The following is an 18,470-nucleotide window of genomic DNA, read 5'->3' on the forward strand; positions in this document are numbered from 1 at the left end:
GTTAGCGTGTCACTGTTAGTATGTGTTAGTGTTTGTTAGCGTGTCACTGTTAGTATGTGTTAGTGTGTGTTAGTGTGTCACTGTTAGTGTTTGTTAGTGTGTGTTAGTGTGTCACTGTTAGTATGTGTTAGTGTGTGTGTTAGTGTGTCACTGTTAGTATGTGTTAGTGTGTGTGTTAGTGTGTCACTGTTAGTGTTTGTTAGTGTGTGTGTTAGTGTGTCACTGTTAGTGTTTGTTAGTGTGTGTGTTAGTGTGTCACTGTTAGTGTTTGTTAGTGTGTGTGTTAGCGTGTCACTGTTAGTATGTGTTAGTGTGTGTTAGTGTGTCACTGTTAGTGTTTGTTAGCGTGTGTGTTAGTGTGTCACTGTTAGTATGTGTTAGTGTGTCACTGTTAGTGTTTGTTAGTATGTGTGTTAGTGTGTCACTGTTAGTGTTTGTTAGTGTGTATGTAGGTGTGTCACTGTTAGTATGTGTTAGTGCGTCACTGTTACTGTTTGTTAGTATGTGTGTTTGTGTGTCACTGTTAGTATGTGTTAGTGTATGTCAGTGTGTCACTGTTAGTGTGTGTTAGTATGTGTGTTAGTGTGTCACTGTTAGTATGTGTTAGTGTGCGTTAGTGTGTCACTGTTAGTGTGCGTTAGTGTGTCACTGTTAGTGTTTGTTAGTGTGTGTGTGTCACTGTTAGTGTGTGTGTTAGTGTGTGTTAGTGTGTCACTGTTAGTGTTTGTTAGTGTGTGTGTGTCACTGTTAGTGTGTGTGTTAGTGTGTCACTGTTAGTGTGTGTTAGTGTGTGTGTGTTAGTCTGTGTATTAGTGTGTTACTGTTAGTGTGTGTGGTAGTGTTAGTGTGTCACTGTTAGTGTGTGTGTTTGTGTGTATTATAGAATGTGTCCTAGAGTGATTGTGTTAATGTGTGTGTGTCAGTGTTAGTGTTACTGTGTGCGATTGTGTTAGTGTGTGTGTCAGTGTGCATAAAAGTGTTAGTGTTACTGTGTGTGATTGTGTTCCTGTGTGTGTCAGTGTCTATAAAAGTGTTACTGTTACTGTGTGTGATTGTGTTAGTTTGTGTCAGTGTGCATAAATGTGTTGGTGTTACTGTGTGCGATTGTGTTAGTGGGTGTGTCAGTGTTAGTGTTACTGTGTGCGATTGTGTTAATGTGTGTGTGTCAGTGTTAGTGTTACTGTGTGCGATTGTGTTAGTGGGTGTGTCAGTGTTAGTGTTACTGTGTGTGATTGTGTTAGTGGGTGTGTCAGTGTTAGTGTTACTGTGTGCGATTGTGTTAGTGGGTGTGTCAGTGTTAGTGTTACTGTGTGCGATTGTGTTAGTGTGTGTCAGTGTACATAAAAGTGTTGGTGTTACTGTGTGCGATTGTGTTAGTGGGTGTGTCAGTGTTAGTGTTATTGTGTGCGATTGTGTTAGTGTGTGTGTGTCAGTGTGCATAAAAGTGTTGGTGTTACTGTGTGTGATTGTGTTAGTGTGTGTGTCAGTGTGCATAAAAGTGTTAGTGTTACTGTGTGTGACTGTGTTAGTGTGTGTGTTAGTGTGCATAAAAGTGTTGGTGTTATTGTGTTAGTGTGTGTGTCAGTGTGCATAAAAGTGTTGGTGTTACTGTGTGTGATTGTGTTAGTGTGTGTGTCAGTGTGCATAAAAGTGTTAGTGTTACTGTGTGTGACTGTGTTAGTGTGTGTGTTAGTGTGCATTATACATATAGTGATTTACTTCTGGTTAAAGTTTCGGTGAACAACCTCACGTTTCGTACGTACGTCGGTCATGGTCAAAAAATTCACGTCTCGTACATACGTCACGTGAGGGTTTGTATACACAACAGAGCACTAACGTGACACGTTTCATACACATCAGCACTCAGATCACGTCACGTCTAGTATGTATGTCAGTCACAACACACACTTCACGTCTCATACATACCAGCGTTCACGTCACGTCACGTCTCGTACACACAGCAGTCACATCGCGCCACGTCTCGGATGCACAGCAGTCACAATACTCACACTCTACGTTTCACACATACCAACGCTCGCGTCATGTCTCGCACATGTTAATACGTCTAAATGGACAGAAAAATATATGACAGGTCATTTGTGTTATTGAAAAAGCAATCAGTCACGTCTGGCAGCTCGCCATGACAAAACACTCAGTCAACCAAACTGGAGAGAAGTGCTCCTTTCGATATAAAAATGACATCATCTAGACAGCATAAATTCTGCCCTCAGTACGTACACACACACACACACACACACACACACACACACACACACACACATACACACACAGATTCTGGAAGTATTATAGGCATGGAAATAAAATCAACTATAAGCATGATCTCACTGACTTTATGCATGTAATGAGATAAGAGGATTGTGTAAAAACCCCCCATCACCACCACCACCACCACCACCACACACTTTATGCTTTTTTTCATCTTTTTTTTACCCCATCATCTGTGGAATCATGGACATTATTTTTTTTTTTGCACTTTTCAGCTTTCCGTCTCATTTTGAATTATTCATGTTCCTGGTAGGAACACGACGTGCGGTTTAGAAGGTGTGTGTGTGTGTGTGTGTGTGTGTGTGTGTGTGTGTGTGTGTGTGTGTGTGTGTGTGTGTATCACACTTCTTTCATCTACATCCTGTGTGCATGTGAGCTGTGTGAATCTCATGAATACCCCAGTGATAGCGATTGTTAGAAAGACTTCCTCTTTTTCCTCCGAGTCGTCATGATGATCTTTTGAAGGTTGAATATACTAAAGGCAGAATTTTAACATCTAAGCTGTGGGTCTTTTTCTAGCCTCCCAGTCCAGAGCTCATGGGAAAAAATTAAAGACTCTATAAAGGAAACTGTCTGCTTTTTTTTTATTACATAACCCTTTCAATATTATATTAGCTTACACAAGGCAAAGACACACATTTGAGTTTTGAAGCCACGTTACTTCTTGTGATCATTCTCACATTTTCACATAATTACTTTTTAAAAAAAAAAATTCATTTATATTTATACAATAGATTTATTTTCCACAATGTGCGTTTCCACATTTTTGATACAGGATTTTAACCTGATTCATGAGTCATTTATTTTTTTTTCACATTTTTTTTTCTTTTTCATATGAATCATTTTTTTTCTAATCTACAATGTTTCATGCTTCATTTATTTTATGGGAATTTTGACACGCAAATTTATTTATTTATTTATTTATTTTCACACGTGGTTTTCAATAAAAAATTGTTTTCATGACTCATGATTTATTTTCACATTACTCATTTCTCCTTAAGTGATTTTTTAAAATTCGATGTATTTATTTTTAGACTATTTGTTCATTTCTGTCGCTAATTTTCTTTATTCGCGTCCTGTGATTAAAAAAAAAAGATAAATTTTTCTGCACGATTCATTTTCTTCTTGTGAGTTTTATCTATTTGATTCATTGATTTTCACATGACTCATTAATTCCATTCATTTTTTTTCACAGGATGCATTTTCTTCTCACGTGAGTTTTTTTCTATTTGAATCAAATTTATAGAAATATAAATAAATCTATTAATATTGCATGATACAGCTGAAGTGTGTTCATGTGATCGTACACAACCCGGTATCCCAGAGTGGTGTAATCCTGTTATTATGCTCTGCTAGCTTGGCCTGCCGCCCTGGCACTGAGCTTTACACATGGCATTTCAGCAGGAAAGGGGTGACCAGACTGGCAGTGGAATGCCCACCAACATTGGTCCACTTGACACATTTGCCTTGTTCCATCTGCTTAGTACCTGTGCTTTGTCTCTTCTTCCTTTGAGTCCAGAATTTTCTTGAATTTCTCTAAAGCATTTCTAGATCAAAAGACATTCTAAGGAAAAAAAAAAAAAAAAAAGGGAAAATTCTGACCAAAGAAGGGAATATTCTTATATTATATTATATTCAGAGGTATTTTTTGTCCTTTTCCTCAAACATAATATGATTTAACATTAAGATAATTTAAAACTAAACTAAGACTAAAAATGTCAAAGACTGGATGGTGAATCCACTTCTAACAGGAATCTAATAGGATTATATTATTACTGCCCTACTTTAGAATAGCACTTGATCCAGCACATAGTATTGTTTTGCACTTTATTATTATATTGTTAGTGCGATATCAAAAACAGTGCGTGGATTCAATTAGTTTAATAAGTCTGCTAAACGTCCAGGCTTCAAACATTCACAATCTATTATCGATAGCTTGTTAAGTACATGCTAATGTATGCAAATCAATACCTTTGAATAGCAGGTATGCTTTGGGGCAAATGACATTTGGGATGAGTTAATGATTCATGACGCAGAGCCTGTGCTGTTATTAACATTAATGATGCGGCTGCTTGAGGATTTTGGAATGTTGTAAAGGACATAAATAGTATTACAGCAGGTATTTGTTTTTCACCTGACTTGAACACGTGACAAAAAGAAAAGGAAAACTACTAAATATGTAGGAAATTAGGGGGGCATGGTGGCTAAGTGGTTAGCACATTCGCCTCACACCTCCAGGGTTGGGGGTTCGATTCCTGCCTCCGCCTTGTGTGTGTGGAGTTTGCAAGTTCTCCCCGTGCCTCGGGGATTTCCTCCGGGTACTCTGGTTTCCTCCCCCGGGGCAAAGACATGCATGGTAGGTTGATTGGCATCTCTGGAAAATTGTCCGTATTGTGTGTGTGTGTGAGGGAATGAGAGTGTGTGTGCCCTGTGATGGGTTGGCACTCCGTCCAGGGTGTATCCTGCCTCGATGCCCGATGACGCCTGAGATAGGCACAGGCTCCCCGTGACCCGAGAAGTTCGGATAAGCGGTAGAAAATGAATGAATGAATGTAGGAAAACTTTGGAATTATTATTTTGAAAAATTTACAAAAATATATCAAGGTACATCTATCTATCTATCTATCTATCTATCTATCTATCTATCTATCTATCTATCTATCTATCTATCTATCTATCTATCTATCTATCTAAGCCACCAGGAAAACCATAGCAACCAGCTAGCAATCTGGCATTTTACACAATTAGATAATGACCATGATTGTATGTAGACAAACAGATATATGGTTCCTATATGGTTTCTAGGGTATTGCTAGCTGGTTGCTATGGTATCCTATATGGTTGCTAGTGTATTGTTAGCTGGTTGCTATGATATCCTATATGGTTGCTAGGGTATTGCTAGCTGGTTGCTATGGTATCCTATATGGTTGCTAGGGTATTGCTAGCTGGTTGCTGTGGTATCCTATATGGTTGCTAGGGTATTGCTAGCTGGTTGCTACCGTATGGTATCCTATATGGTTGCTAGGGTATTGCTAGCTGGTTGCTATGGTATCCTAAGTGGTTGCTAAAATATTACTAGCTGGTTGTTCTGGTATGCCAAGTGGATGCAAGAGTGATACTTAATAGTTGCTATTGCATTCTAATTGGTTCCTACAGTGTTGCTTTGGTATCCCTAGTGTGATTCCTAGCGATTGGTTACTATGGTTTAATGGTGGCCAGGTATAAAGCTGTAAAGCTGTGTTGTGAAAATATCACTAGTTAAAAGTTCAATATAAATAAATCAGAATTGTACTGAAATGTAGACGTTGCTAGGGTGTTGCTAGGTGTTTGCTTTCACATATCACATCCCAAGTGGTTGCTATGTGGTTCCTGTGGTATCTGAGTGCTCTTGCATACTACAAACTTCATCAGGTCAAGAGATAGTTTCTTAGATTTCAAAAAAATTGATAAAGTCTTAAGGGCTTGAGCTCATGTACACATGTAATCCGTTTTTTCCTTCACCTGCACATTGTGTACAAAAAGAAACAAGATCCTTACTGTACATTGTGTGTAAATTAAAAACACGCAGCGTTTCTCAGAGCTGCTCTGCTACTTAGAGGATAAAATAATTAACCTTCATTATATGAACACTTTAACCTCACTAAGGGAAATGCAGTTTAAGCCGAAAGCTCGGCTTCTTATATTGAAAGAAACCTGATTATTGACTGACTCGAGCAGTTCTAGAGTTTTTTTTTTCAAACCATTATCAGATTTCTTAAGTGCATGAAAGTGTGTTGATCGAATTATTGTTGATCAAATCAGATGTTTTGTACATATCAAATCTTTCTGTACATGTGAGCACGCTCGAGCGAGGCGCTGTATTAAATCCATCACAGGAAAGAATGAAAACGTACTTTCTTTCTTTGTATTCAGATCGCATTTTCTGAATAGTGCTTCAGTGGTTTTTCAGGCAACGTTCTAGAAGATATTAAAACAAATATCTACGTTCTGATTAATGTTAATCATTTAAACAGAATCTCAGAAAATCAACTTATTCGCTTGCGTGACCATACGAGGTACTTTTCCTGCGTAACTCGTGAATTTCATTTGAATCCTGCTGAGAAAGTGATACTCCTTGTTCATAAAAACGTCATGAAATGTGGAATAAAATGCAACTAAATCACAATCATTCATTAGACGGTAAAGATGTGAAGAAAAAGGAAAGCGATAATTATTCTAGCTACTTAGCCTTAGCCACATATATTTCATACTAATATAAATAAATATATAAATGCCTTCTGAAAACAATATAAACTTGAACAAATAGGATTTTCTCTGTGCTCTTTTCCCGCGTTATGTTTCCACACACTTTCCAAGATGAAGGTTAAATAAGGTTACCCTGATAACCTTTCCCAAGTCTTTCTCACTCCTGCTAGCGTGGAACTCCATCACCATTCCAGATTAAGGCATTAGCATCCGTGAACATGAAGCCTATTCGACCATTTTTCTTTTCTATTGAAAAGGGAATCTGAATGATTGCGTTTCTGTTTTTAATATGTCACGGTTAAAATTAGCTTTGTAGTCAAATATACACAGTCACTAGTGGCTAAGTTAGTAGCTAGTAAGCTTTTTTTGACAGCTGAAATATCGCGACCATAAATGTTTATACACGGTTCATATTTAAAAAAGCCATCATGTAATAAATGTTTTTCACCTCAGGATTAATAACTGGAATGAAGCCGAAAGTCACAATCGAGTTCCGCATCCTTCAACCCTGAGGGTGCATTAAACCCGGGATGGTTTGTTAGTGACTCCATCGAGGATGACGATGATGTTGATGTTGATGATGGCTCAGAGGAAATGAAAGCATAAACTCTGCAGGCGGAGGACTTTGCAAGAGCTTGGGGAGCTGATAGTCAATCGCACCATAAAGCTGAGAGCTACAGTTCCATCTCGCTTATGAACTTTCTGCTTGCGTCCAAAAAAAGAACCACAGCAATCGATCCTCTCGGGAATAATTTCACGTGGAAGCTGCGGTTAAGAAAAAGAAAAAAATAAAATAAAATGAAGTCCTGCTGATGGCAACACTTTCATTTCTATGACTCATCAAGGTGCACAAATGAAGAGCGTAAGAGTTAATTCCACCTCGGGGAGTTTGGCTGCGTGGGCTTTTTCTGTCAGTGTGCTGATGGATATGCAGGCATTGTTGTTTCACAAATATATAATATTTACTCCACAAGACAGTAATATACACTCTGAGAGAAAAATCTAAATCTTAAACCTTGAAAGACTCCTAAGGAAACCTTACAATGGGAACTTTAACCTTACAACCTTACAACTAACAAAGAGTCTCATTGAACCTTCTTAGCGAACAAGAATGATTCAATAAAACAATAATTTTCTTGTCTTTAAAATGAAACGCTAACCCCAGAAAGTGTTTGTGATTATTTTTATGCATTATTTTATATCACAGAAAACATTGAGACTGAACAAACAAACAAACAAACAAACAAACAGTAACGAACAAAATAAAATCATCCAACCAAGCAAACCCCCAAAATAAATATTTAAATATATAAGTATATAAATGCTGTGCAAACAAGCAAAGGAACAAACAAACAAACGAACACAAAAACCCAAACAATAAATAAATCAATAAAAAATAAAAAAACACAAACCATCTACTAAACAAACAAACGTTAAACTAAACAACCAAAAAATCAATCAAACAATCAAACAAACAAACAGTAGTCAACCACTCACATATACAAACAAATACAGAAGTCTGTTAAAAAAACAAATAGCTAAATACAGTGATCCCTCGTTTATCGTGGTTAATGGGGACCGGAACCTCTCGCGATAGGTGAAAATCCGTGAAGTAGGATTGGCCCTAAGTTTGACCTTTTCACTGATGGTCATCATCTTCCTCTTCCTCTTGGGCTCACTAGAGGAATCTTTCGCAGGGGCACGGCGCTTAGGAGCCATCGTTAGGGATTAACGAAAAGTTAATTTCGAACACAATAAAACAAAATAATAATTTGCGAGACACAGTTGACAGCGTGAATGAGAGAGGCGAGATACAACAAGGGAAGAAGCTGGGAGAGGATGCGATGATGCGCAGCCAATCAGTTCAGATCTCACGCCGGGAACCAATCATTGTAGAACCAAACCTTGTCTGAGTGCCTGTGGGTATGTACAAAGCCTCTGAGAGAGTTTCTCTCTTTGTCTGGCATCCTGCAAAACCGTTTTTATTTTAATTTTTTGATGAATATTTTTGAAAAATCAGCGATGCACTGAGGCCGCGAAACTTGAACCGCGAAGTGGCGAGGGATTACTGTAAACCCAACCAACCATCCAATGTTATAATGTACGTATTTTCATCGAAAATTAAATGACGCCAGAAAGAATGAAAACAATAAAAGAGCAAAAAAAAAAAAAACCCAAAAAATAATTAAATCAATAAAACAAACAACCAGCCCACAATTCAATTCAAATTTATTTGTATTAAATTTAAAACACTCTTAACAATGGACAGGCAGACAAACAAACAATTAACAAAATAACTAAAAAAAACAATGAAACATTAATTATATTGCAATAAAAAACAACCTAACAGAAATCAACAGAACAAACAAGTGAACAAAAATAAAAAAAATAAGAAATAAAGCAAGCAAGTAAAAAACAAAACAAAGAAAAAAAACATTAAATATATAATAAAAACCAACCAACTAACAACCATTAACTAGCAAACAAATGTAAAATAAACAAATAAACAATAGCAACAACAACAAAACTCAGACAACTGAACAAACACAAATAAAGAAATAGATAGAATTTTTATAAATGGTTCGCTTGCTAAAAAACATTCTGCTTTTACGCCGTGTAGGTTGGTGAAATCATGAAAACTCATTACAGATGATTTCTCCCACACACTCATCGCTGTGTTATTGCACTTTATATTAACACTCTATACACTGAACGGATGTTTTTTTTTTGATGTAGATTATCTGAGCTTTAGAGCTCAACACGTCATTAAAAAAACACCCAGCTGTGCTCATATGCATCAATTAACCTCGTAGCGTGGCACTCCATCAAAATATTACCTCACACAGCTGGACGCCAGCATCTCCGCCTTCACTCCATTGATACGGACGCTGGTAAAACCGAGTCAGCATGGAGACGGAGACGGAGCTGTCATGGAAACGCTTCCTGCTCCATCACGATTGCGTGTTTACTTTGAATAAATGAAATTGCATTTTATTTAGTTTGTCAGAGCCGCGCCGTGATTCCGTAACAGGATTGCTTTTATAAAAAAATCGGACCTGACAGAAGCAAACAAAGAACAATAAGACGAGTGGAGTGCTGGGGAATCTGAAATATTCAAACAATTTTTTGCAAGAGGAACAAAACACAGCATATGAACAAAAAAACCAAAAAACATTTTTTCTCTCTGTAGCCCTGAAATGTCAGTTGATATATTTATCATCATTGTTAAACCTTTAATCACGAGGGAAAGAAAGAAGAAAGAAGGAAGGAAGGAAGGAATTAGAGGCTACCAATTTACTCTATCTAATTCACTCCATTGGTTTTTAATCAGATGAAGAACTTAGCTCTGACTGGGCCATGCTAAAATCTTCTGAAGCCAGTTACAGCACCGTACTTCCGCCACCATGTTTCACCACTACTGTAGATAACTTGTTTTTACCCTAAATATTGGGCATGATTTAGAACGAATCCCACAAAGTTCTACCATATACTGGTCTTCATGGTCCGAAGCTTTTCCTTTGTTGATGAAGAGAATCAGAACTATAGCATGATGCTGCCACCACCATGCTTCTCTGGTAGTAGATATGCTGTGGACTTCGCAGTGTTCCATGGGACCAAATTCTTTTCTACCCCTGTTTTGATGCAAACCTTTCAAAAGCGACCTGCTTTGTCAGATGAAACCAAGATGATGTCAAGAAGATCCTACAGAAACAAGGTGTTTGGGGTTAAACCACAAGGCCGTCATTCATTGACAGGTGTTTGAGATAAAAGATTTAGGTTTTTTATATCCCAGAAAAAGATGGGTTTCTTCCTTTTTATCATCATAAAAACCTGCAGTTTTAACAGGCGTGTAGACTTTTTTTATCGGCAAATAAAAAATCTTCTTTGATTCCCCCTACAGGCTGAACGATAAGGAAAATTTTTATCTTTCCTCCTGTGCTCTCGTTACTTTATACTCGTGTTTTTAGGGTAAAATTATTCTGGAGAAAAAAAAAAAACCTGTTATGGCTGAGATCTTTATAATTCCCTGTGTTTTATGCTGCGTGGAATGATGGACGAAGTTTGGATGGTGGTGTGGTGGACGCTTTTTTTTACCTTAGAACCCTGTGTGATGCCCATGCAGTATTAATGCTTGGCATAATAAAAGTAGAAGCTTTATAGGCATGCTATAATAACGCTGCTTTATAACACCCTTATGATCATATCCCAAGTATAAGAGCTCCCAAGGGAGGAAGTTCATTAGGGTCTGACTCGGCACCGGAGACGAGGACGTAATGGGTTGTATTGGAGCGTGCTGTTTATCTTGGAAGCTAAAGACAGGGTGATTGTGTGTGTGTGTGTGTGTGTGTGTGTGTGTGTGTGTGTGTGTGTGTGTGTGTGTGTGTGTGCGTGCGCGCCTCCTTAATAGGCAAAACGTGTGCATTGTTTATTAGGGTCCTTTTGAAGCCGTCTGATTGCCCGCAGCCCTCGCACACAGCTCCAGGCGTGCTTATTTATTGATGTTCCCATCATGCACCAGGTTGCTCAACATTATTGTATATGGAACGAGCCATGGAAGTCAGGCTGACGTGACTCGGTGTGATAAGGGCGCTCGCCGAACCACGTGAGCTACCGGCATGTCTTCATAAATAAAGAAATAAACAAAAGCAAAGAATTCATCAATGTATGTAAATAAACATTTACAAAAGGAGTCTCTAGTGTCAGTGGATAGAAGAGTTTATGTTTATTGTTTCATCTTATTAACTTTTATCAGCTGGAAACTCCTTCCCTAGCAACACGCTGTCAATTCAAATTTATGCAGAGTGTTCGACTTCCTGCGTATGAATTTTTACATAGAAACAATAACAGGTGAGTACAAAAACATTAGCGTTGTATTGTTTTTATGTTGTTTTTACGTTGTGTTATTTATTATTGGAAAATTGTTCGTATTGTTATAATTCGGTGGTTTAGCTAGTTAGCTCATTTTTAAAGTGCAAGCTATTTTCCTGCATACAAGAAAACAATCTGATCTCTATCAGCTGGATTATCTGAGTGTAACTTTCCAGCACACACACACACACACACACACACACACACACACACACACACACACACACACACACACACACACACACACACACACACACACACACAGTCTGGCCTGCAGCTCTCCTCCACTTCCCTAATTGCCTGCTCGGCTGTAATGTCGCCATGGGGAGCCAGCGATGTACGATCAAAGAGAGCTTTCAACTTTCAACCGAAAAAAGATCTGCATGAGGAATTAGCAGAGATGTTTCGCACTCTCGATGCTCTCCAGGTCCCATCAGTGCTTTCCCAGAGTCCATTTTAGTGCTGGGTTTATTAATTGACGCGTGTCCTTTGTGCTATTAGCCAGCATTTGCTCAGTAGAAGCACATTAGTGTTGGCGTGAAGCGCATCGATCTTTCTACGCTAAGACTACAAATGTTATTTCACACGAGTCAAAACCATGGAGTACGTTTTTGACAGATGTCTATTGGGTGAACGGGGTTTGTTTTGTTTATTTGATTTGTTTGTCATTTTGTGTTGTTGTCGTAGTTAGCATAAAAAAATCACTATATTGCGGCTTAATAATGAAACGACTCATATAAAATCGCAGGTAAATTGAACGCTTGTGCTGACAAAGTGTTGTTTCTATAGTAACAATGTCATGTCATCTAACATTAATAACCAACTAAAACAACAGAAAATAAGTGTATAAACTCTGTAAATATCGTGAAGTTTTCTGTACGGAGATGCTTATTGGATGTCTCCAATGTCAGCATTTTCTTTTCATCCTTGAGTGTTTGACTCTATATGAATAACTGATCTGTTATGTCACAGTCCAACATGTCCATATTTCATAGACCGTACGTACAGAAACATCAGCTTCCAGTCACGTCCATGTCGGCGTGTTCGTACAGCTTAGCTAGTTAGCGTTCCCCGTGAGCCCAAGACCTCCATTTTGAAATTTAATTCCTTAGGGGTATGAAAGCTGGAACGAACTGCCCATTTCTGAGAGCAACCGAGCAGCTAATGTCTTTCCTGACGTTATGGATTGCCCAAAGTGGTTTGTGTTACAGTGAAAGAGCACAAAAAAAAGAATACTTTAGTAGTTGCCATGTTATAAAGAAATCTCAATCATGTAGTATTTGAAAGAATCTTATTAAAATGATTCTGTCTAATATATATATATATATATATATATATATATATATATATATATATATATATATATATATATATATATATATAGGAGGAATGAACTAAAAGAAAATTAACAGAAAGAAGCAAGTTTGAATCTTTTCTTTATGAATCAAAATCATGTTGATTTTGATTCAATGATGATGTAAAATTTATGTAACTTCAGGAGTTTCTACTTTTCCACACAGGATTTATGTTTGTGTTCTTGCACTTTTGCTTTTCTTCATTTTTCACTCTGATTTACGTTTTCACTTCATGACCGAACATTTTAATTAACCGGATTATTTGGATTCCAGCTGCAATAAATTTCTGCAATAAATTTCCGCTTTTCCTGTTCATGGGAAATAAAATTTAAAGAAAAAACAAGATGAAAGCTGAAAATAGGTCATTTTGACCTGAACAGAGCATTCTCCCTCAGCAGGTGGATTCAGCTACTCCACAAAAAAACACAACATCCTCCTCCACTTGCTAAGAAAGCCCCCTGCCCTGACCTAGATACACACACACACACACACACACACACACACACACACACACACACACACACACACACACCACACACACACACACAAACACTCTCTCTCTCTCTCTCTCTCTCTCTCTCTCTCTCTCGATCCCTCTCTCTCTGTCTTTCTCACACAAACTCACACAAACATCCAACAATGTTTTTTGTGGAAATGTCTCCTTGACTGGTAATAATCCAGTCTGAAGTAAAACTGAGTGCTGGGTGACACGTTTAGAGCACATGTGGACGACAGCATGATAAATATTTATGAGCACATGCTTGTTAGTAGAGAGGGTGTGTGTGTGTGTGTGTGTGTGTGTGTGTGTGTGTGTGTGTGTGTGTGTGTGTGTGTGTGTGTGTGTGCATGTGAGACCTGTTTGAATGTTGCTGCGACATCTGCTCAAATGAAAAAAAAAGAAAGCTAGAGGAATCATGAAAATTAATTTTAGTAAATTAATTAATAGTAAATCTTACTATCCTGCTGTTAAAATAACAAATTGCTAATTTTTCCCTATGAGAAATTATGGAAAATATAGCGTATAATGAGTTTAGATTAGTTGCTAATGTACATCATTTAGCAGCTCGCTAATAGGACTAGATAACCAAGCTGGTCAAAGATTACAAAAAACACAGCTAATTTGCTTCTATTTCACATTTATGCTTCATTTTTTCCCTCCCATGAATCAGCAACATACTCTACAGTAGCTTTCATTCGAATGCTAACGTTACAGCCGTTTGTGCTAACTTTGAAAACAGGGAAATCTGAGAGAAAAAAACGTTTAACACAACATGTTACCACAGAAACTTGAAGTAAACACCATGGATGTAAAATGCTAGTTTTTATTTTATTTCTTTAATCATTCATTTTTATTTTTACCAAAGGAACCGTGAGTGAAGCTAGATTAGCTGCTCCTCCATTTTGTTTGCTTATAAAGCACAAAAGCGAGGTCAAAGGTCATCCATTCTCTTTTAGTGACTTGTCTTTTGTCAGTTTAATTCAATTTCAATTTATTTGTATAGCGTTTTAACAATTCCCCTTGACTCAAAGCAGCTTTACAGAAGTATGGAAACAGTTTTATAAAAATAAAAAAATGATAAAAAAAAATTTTATAAAATATTTTATTTAAAAAATTTTTTTAATATATTTTATAAAAATAAATAAATATAAAATACTAAGAAAAAGAAAAAATAAGGATAAATTAATATATACAATTAAAGTTTAAAATTCATTTAAAAATATTAACTTAAAATTTAAAATACTATATATTTATCCCTATCCCTAATGAGCAAGCCGGAGGTGACGGTGGTGAGGAAAAACTCCCTGAGATGATATAAGGAAGAAACCTTGTGAGGAACCAGACTCAGAAGGGAATCTCATCCTCATTTGGGTGACACTCTACAGTAGATAGTGTAAATGTAAATATTGTCCTTCCTACAACAGTTTATAATAGTGCACCCGAGAGCTAATGAGGAACTAATGGGTCATCGTAAACTCTGAGTTCAGCACTGACCTGATTGGTGATAAAGACCAGACCATACAGCTGACTGACACAACATTGATTCAAAAAAGGCATGACAGTCTCCAGGTGGCTCCATCCACAACAATCCCATGAGTCACTGGCTGACTATGCAGATCAATCTTAGTATAGTGACCATCGGGAGACGAGTCTCCATCCAGGGGTAGAACATCAGGATTGACAAAGTAGCTCTGCAAGAAGAGATGATCAGGCTAGGAGCTCGGAACACCGGGAGCTCAGGAGAGAGAGAGAGAGAGAGAGAGAGAGAGAGAGAGAGAGAGAGAGAGGAGAAAATTGTTAGGTATGATTGTAATCAGGTGATGAATAATGTAAATTGTGTGCAAATTGAAGACAGGGACTACAGCAAGACTAGCTATGACAGCACAACTAAAAGGCTAGAGCCAGAAGGTGACACAGACACGAGGGCTTCCTGGGATGTAAAGCGTCCCACCACTCCACAGTCTGAAAACCTGAGCGACTTGCGAGGGTTGTAAGCCGACATCATTCAGACATCCCAGTTTACCAATCACTCTATGCCTATGAACCCTCCAGATCTGCTCCTTTACCTAAGAAAAGCTATTCATAAAAATCTGAACTAAACAAATGTGTTTTTAGCCTGGATTTAAATACTGTGACTGTGTCTGATACACTAATTTGAAATCTGTTCCATAACTGTGGGGCTCTGTAAGAAAACGCTCTACCTCCTGATGTAGCCTTTTGTACTCGAGGTACTACCAAATAGCCTGCACCTTTTGATCGAAGTAGGCATGACGGATCATAAAAAACCAAAGGATCTCTCAGGTACTGTGGTGTGAGACCATTAGGTGTTAGTGAACTAGTGTTTCTGCATCATGTAATGACATCATGTTTCTTATCTTAGCAATATTTCTGAAATGAAAGAAGGCTACCTTTTTGATATTATTTATGTGAGCTTCAAATGAGTGACTGGTATCAATAATTACACCAAGGTCTTTTACTGCTGCACATAAAGTAATAGAAAGAACATCCAGAGTAACTCTGTAATCAGAAAGCTTACTTCTGGCTGCCTGTGGACCCAGTACAAGCAGGAGGAAGTTAGTAAGCATCCACTGTCTGATATCCTTCACACAATCTTCAATCTTATTAAGCTAGTGACTTAGCTGAAACATATAGCTGCATGTCGAATAATTTAGAATAGTTTACGAATAACTGCACCAAAGGGTAGCAAATATACTGTAGGGTGAAAAGCAATGGGCTTAAAACAGAACCTTGTGGAACACAGAACATTACCTTAGTTTGTTTAGAGTAGTCACCATTTAGATCTACGAACCGATATCGATCCGTCCAATAAGACCTGATCCAGGAGAGGGCTGTCACTTTCTAGCCTGTGAAGTAGAATAGCATGGCCAATGGTATCAAAAGCTGCACTAAGATCAAGCAATACCAGCAAAGAGACACCGTCAGAGGCCAGTAACAGGTCATTTACAACTTTAACCAGCGCTGTCTCTGTGCTATGATGAGGCCTAAATCCTGACTGATACTATTCCTATGTAGGTCTGAGCATAACTACTGAGCTACAACCTTTTCTAGGATCTTGGGGAGATAAAGGGGAGGAATGATATTGGCCTGTATTTGAAAGCTGGCTTGTATCGAGTTCAGGTTTTTTAATCAAAGGTTTGATAACTGCTAGCTTAAAAGATTCTGGCACATAGCCAGCACTAAGAGAAAATGTATTATCTTTAGAATGGGTTGGATAGCTACTGGTAGTATCTGTTTAAGGAAACGTGGATAAGGGATCCATTATGCAGGTTGATCATTTTGAAGAAGATAATAAGTAAATAATTTAGTCTCTTGAAGGGGATTAAAACGGTTTAACTACTGATCAAAAACAGAAACATTATCTACGGCATCATTTTCATTTCTTATTCAAGTTTCAGCTATCAAATATTCCAAACTAAATTGCAAAAATATTGGCACCTTTGCTACCGCTTAAGGGGGGGGGGGGGGGACAATAAAACGAAACACTCTTTTTCAGCAATCTGAGCACCTTTTATCAAGTTAAGTCAGTGCTTCAGTGATATGAGCTGATGTGAAAGGTAGTTAGCGATGTGTGCACCTGTGTGTGTGTGTGTGTGTGTGTGTGTGTGTGTGTGTGTGTGTGTGTGTGTGTGTGTGTGTGTGTGTGTGTTTTGTGGCTGAATTCAGCAGCAGCGTGTAATGAGGTGTTGCGTTCTCAGTTCATTCCACACCGTTGGCAGAAAAAAAACAGGCAGCTGCGAAGAACACACATACAACCTGCTATCCTTTAGAGATGGAGCGTATTAAAGTGACGGAGGAACAATACATGCTGTGTAATTCATGCATTCGAGCGAAAAACGGGAATGTAAATTTAAAGAAAAGCAGTGGCACTGATGTTTGAAATCTTACCCTGTTCAATAGCGGAAAATCAGGAGCATTATTTAGCATGATAATATGCAGAATGGAAAGGATGTCCCAATATCTTGTGCTTCTTTTGACACAAGAATATCATCTTATTAGCTAATATAGATTATTTATCAGTTAGCTAATAAGACTAACTGAACAAGCTGGTAAAATGTCACAAAGCTAACCAGCTTCACGTTTTTGCTTTATTTATACATATCTTTTGTTCACATGCTAACATTTGTTTTAGCCATTTGTGCTAATGTATCTACTGTATAACTGAAAAATCCTAGCAGGCAGAGAGAAATTTTTTTTTTTTACCACAACATTTTATCCCAGAATTTTGCTAGGTTTTATTTGAATAATTTATTTATTTTACCAGAGGAACAGTAAGTGAGAACATTCAAAGATGAATAGCACTGACTTAAAAATAGTTTTTTTTGCCACCTCTATATATATATATATAATGTGATATAAATAGCCTTGCTGTAATTGCATATTGAAAATCACGGTGCTGAAATAATGGCTCGAGGGCATTTTGTATGCATTGTGTTCACCTGGAAATGACACAAATGACACAGGACGGAATTCAACATGGCGTAACAAAGAAAGCGATAGACGAAAATTCAAACATGGAGCCTGGTTTTGTGAGGAAAAACCTGGATGCAGTATTTAAAAGCAAAAAGTATTTTACCTAAGTCTGCTTTTGCAGTTATAATAGGCTATAAAATGAAGATTTAAGCTGTGATAATGACTTAGTAGGGCACTGTCTCGCTTACATCTTCCCCTCTGACAAGCTACATAAACTTTTCAGACCATTAAAAGATGGCTTTGGTCGATGCCGGCCCATGATGCCTTTCCCCGGGAGTGGGGGTGAGGACAAGTCTCATAAAGCTTGGCTGTATTGGTACAGCATGAAACAGCTATGCAGATATGAAGATTCATCCATAAATTCATTGGTGCTGTAGAAGATATTAGATTTAAAACACCACTACTTGACTACGAGCCGTAAACATGCGCAGAATAAGGTTTAATACAGTAAACCTGTTTATACCGCAGCGCTGTTAAATTCTCCATTCTGTCTGATCACGGACTGAGTCGTTATTTAACGTCATTGATTTTTATTACAGCTATATTTTAGCTTTATATGAAGTCGTGATATATACGACTTATACAGTCATGGAAGGAGCCACCAGTGTCAGTGGTTTGTACAAAGACAAGCTTTTAAAATAACAATTATAATGATAAATTTAAATAGTTTATTAATCTTTATTACTTATTAGTAATCATAAAACTGAAAAATAAAAAAAATTTAA

This window comes from Tachysurus fulvidraco, chromosome 18 (assembly GCF_022655615.1).
Source record: "Tachysurus fulvidraco isolate hzauxx_2018 chromosome 18, HZAU_PFXX_2.0, whole genome shotgun sequence".
NCBI classification, from domain to species: Eukaryota; Metazoa; Chordata; class Actinopteri; order Siluriformes; family Bagridae; genus Tachysurus; species Tachysurus fulvidraco.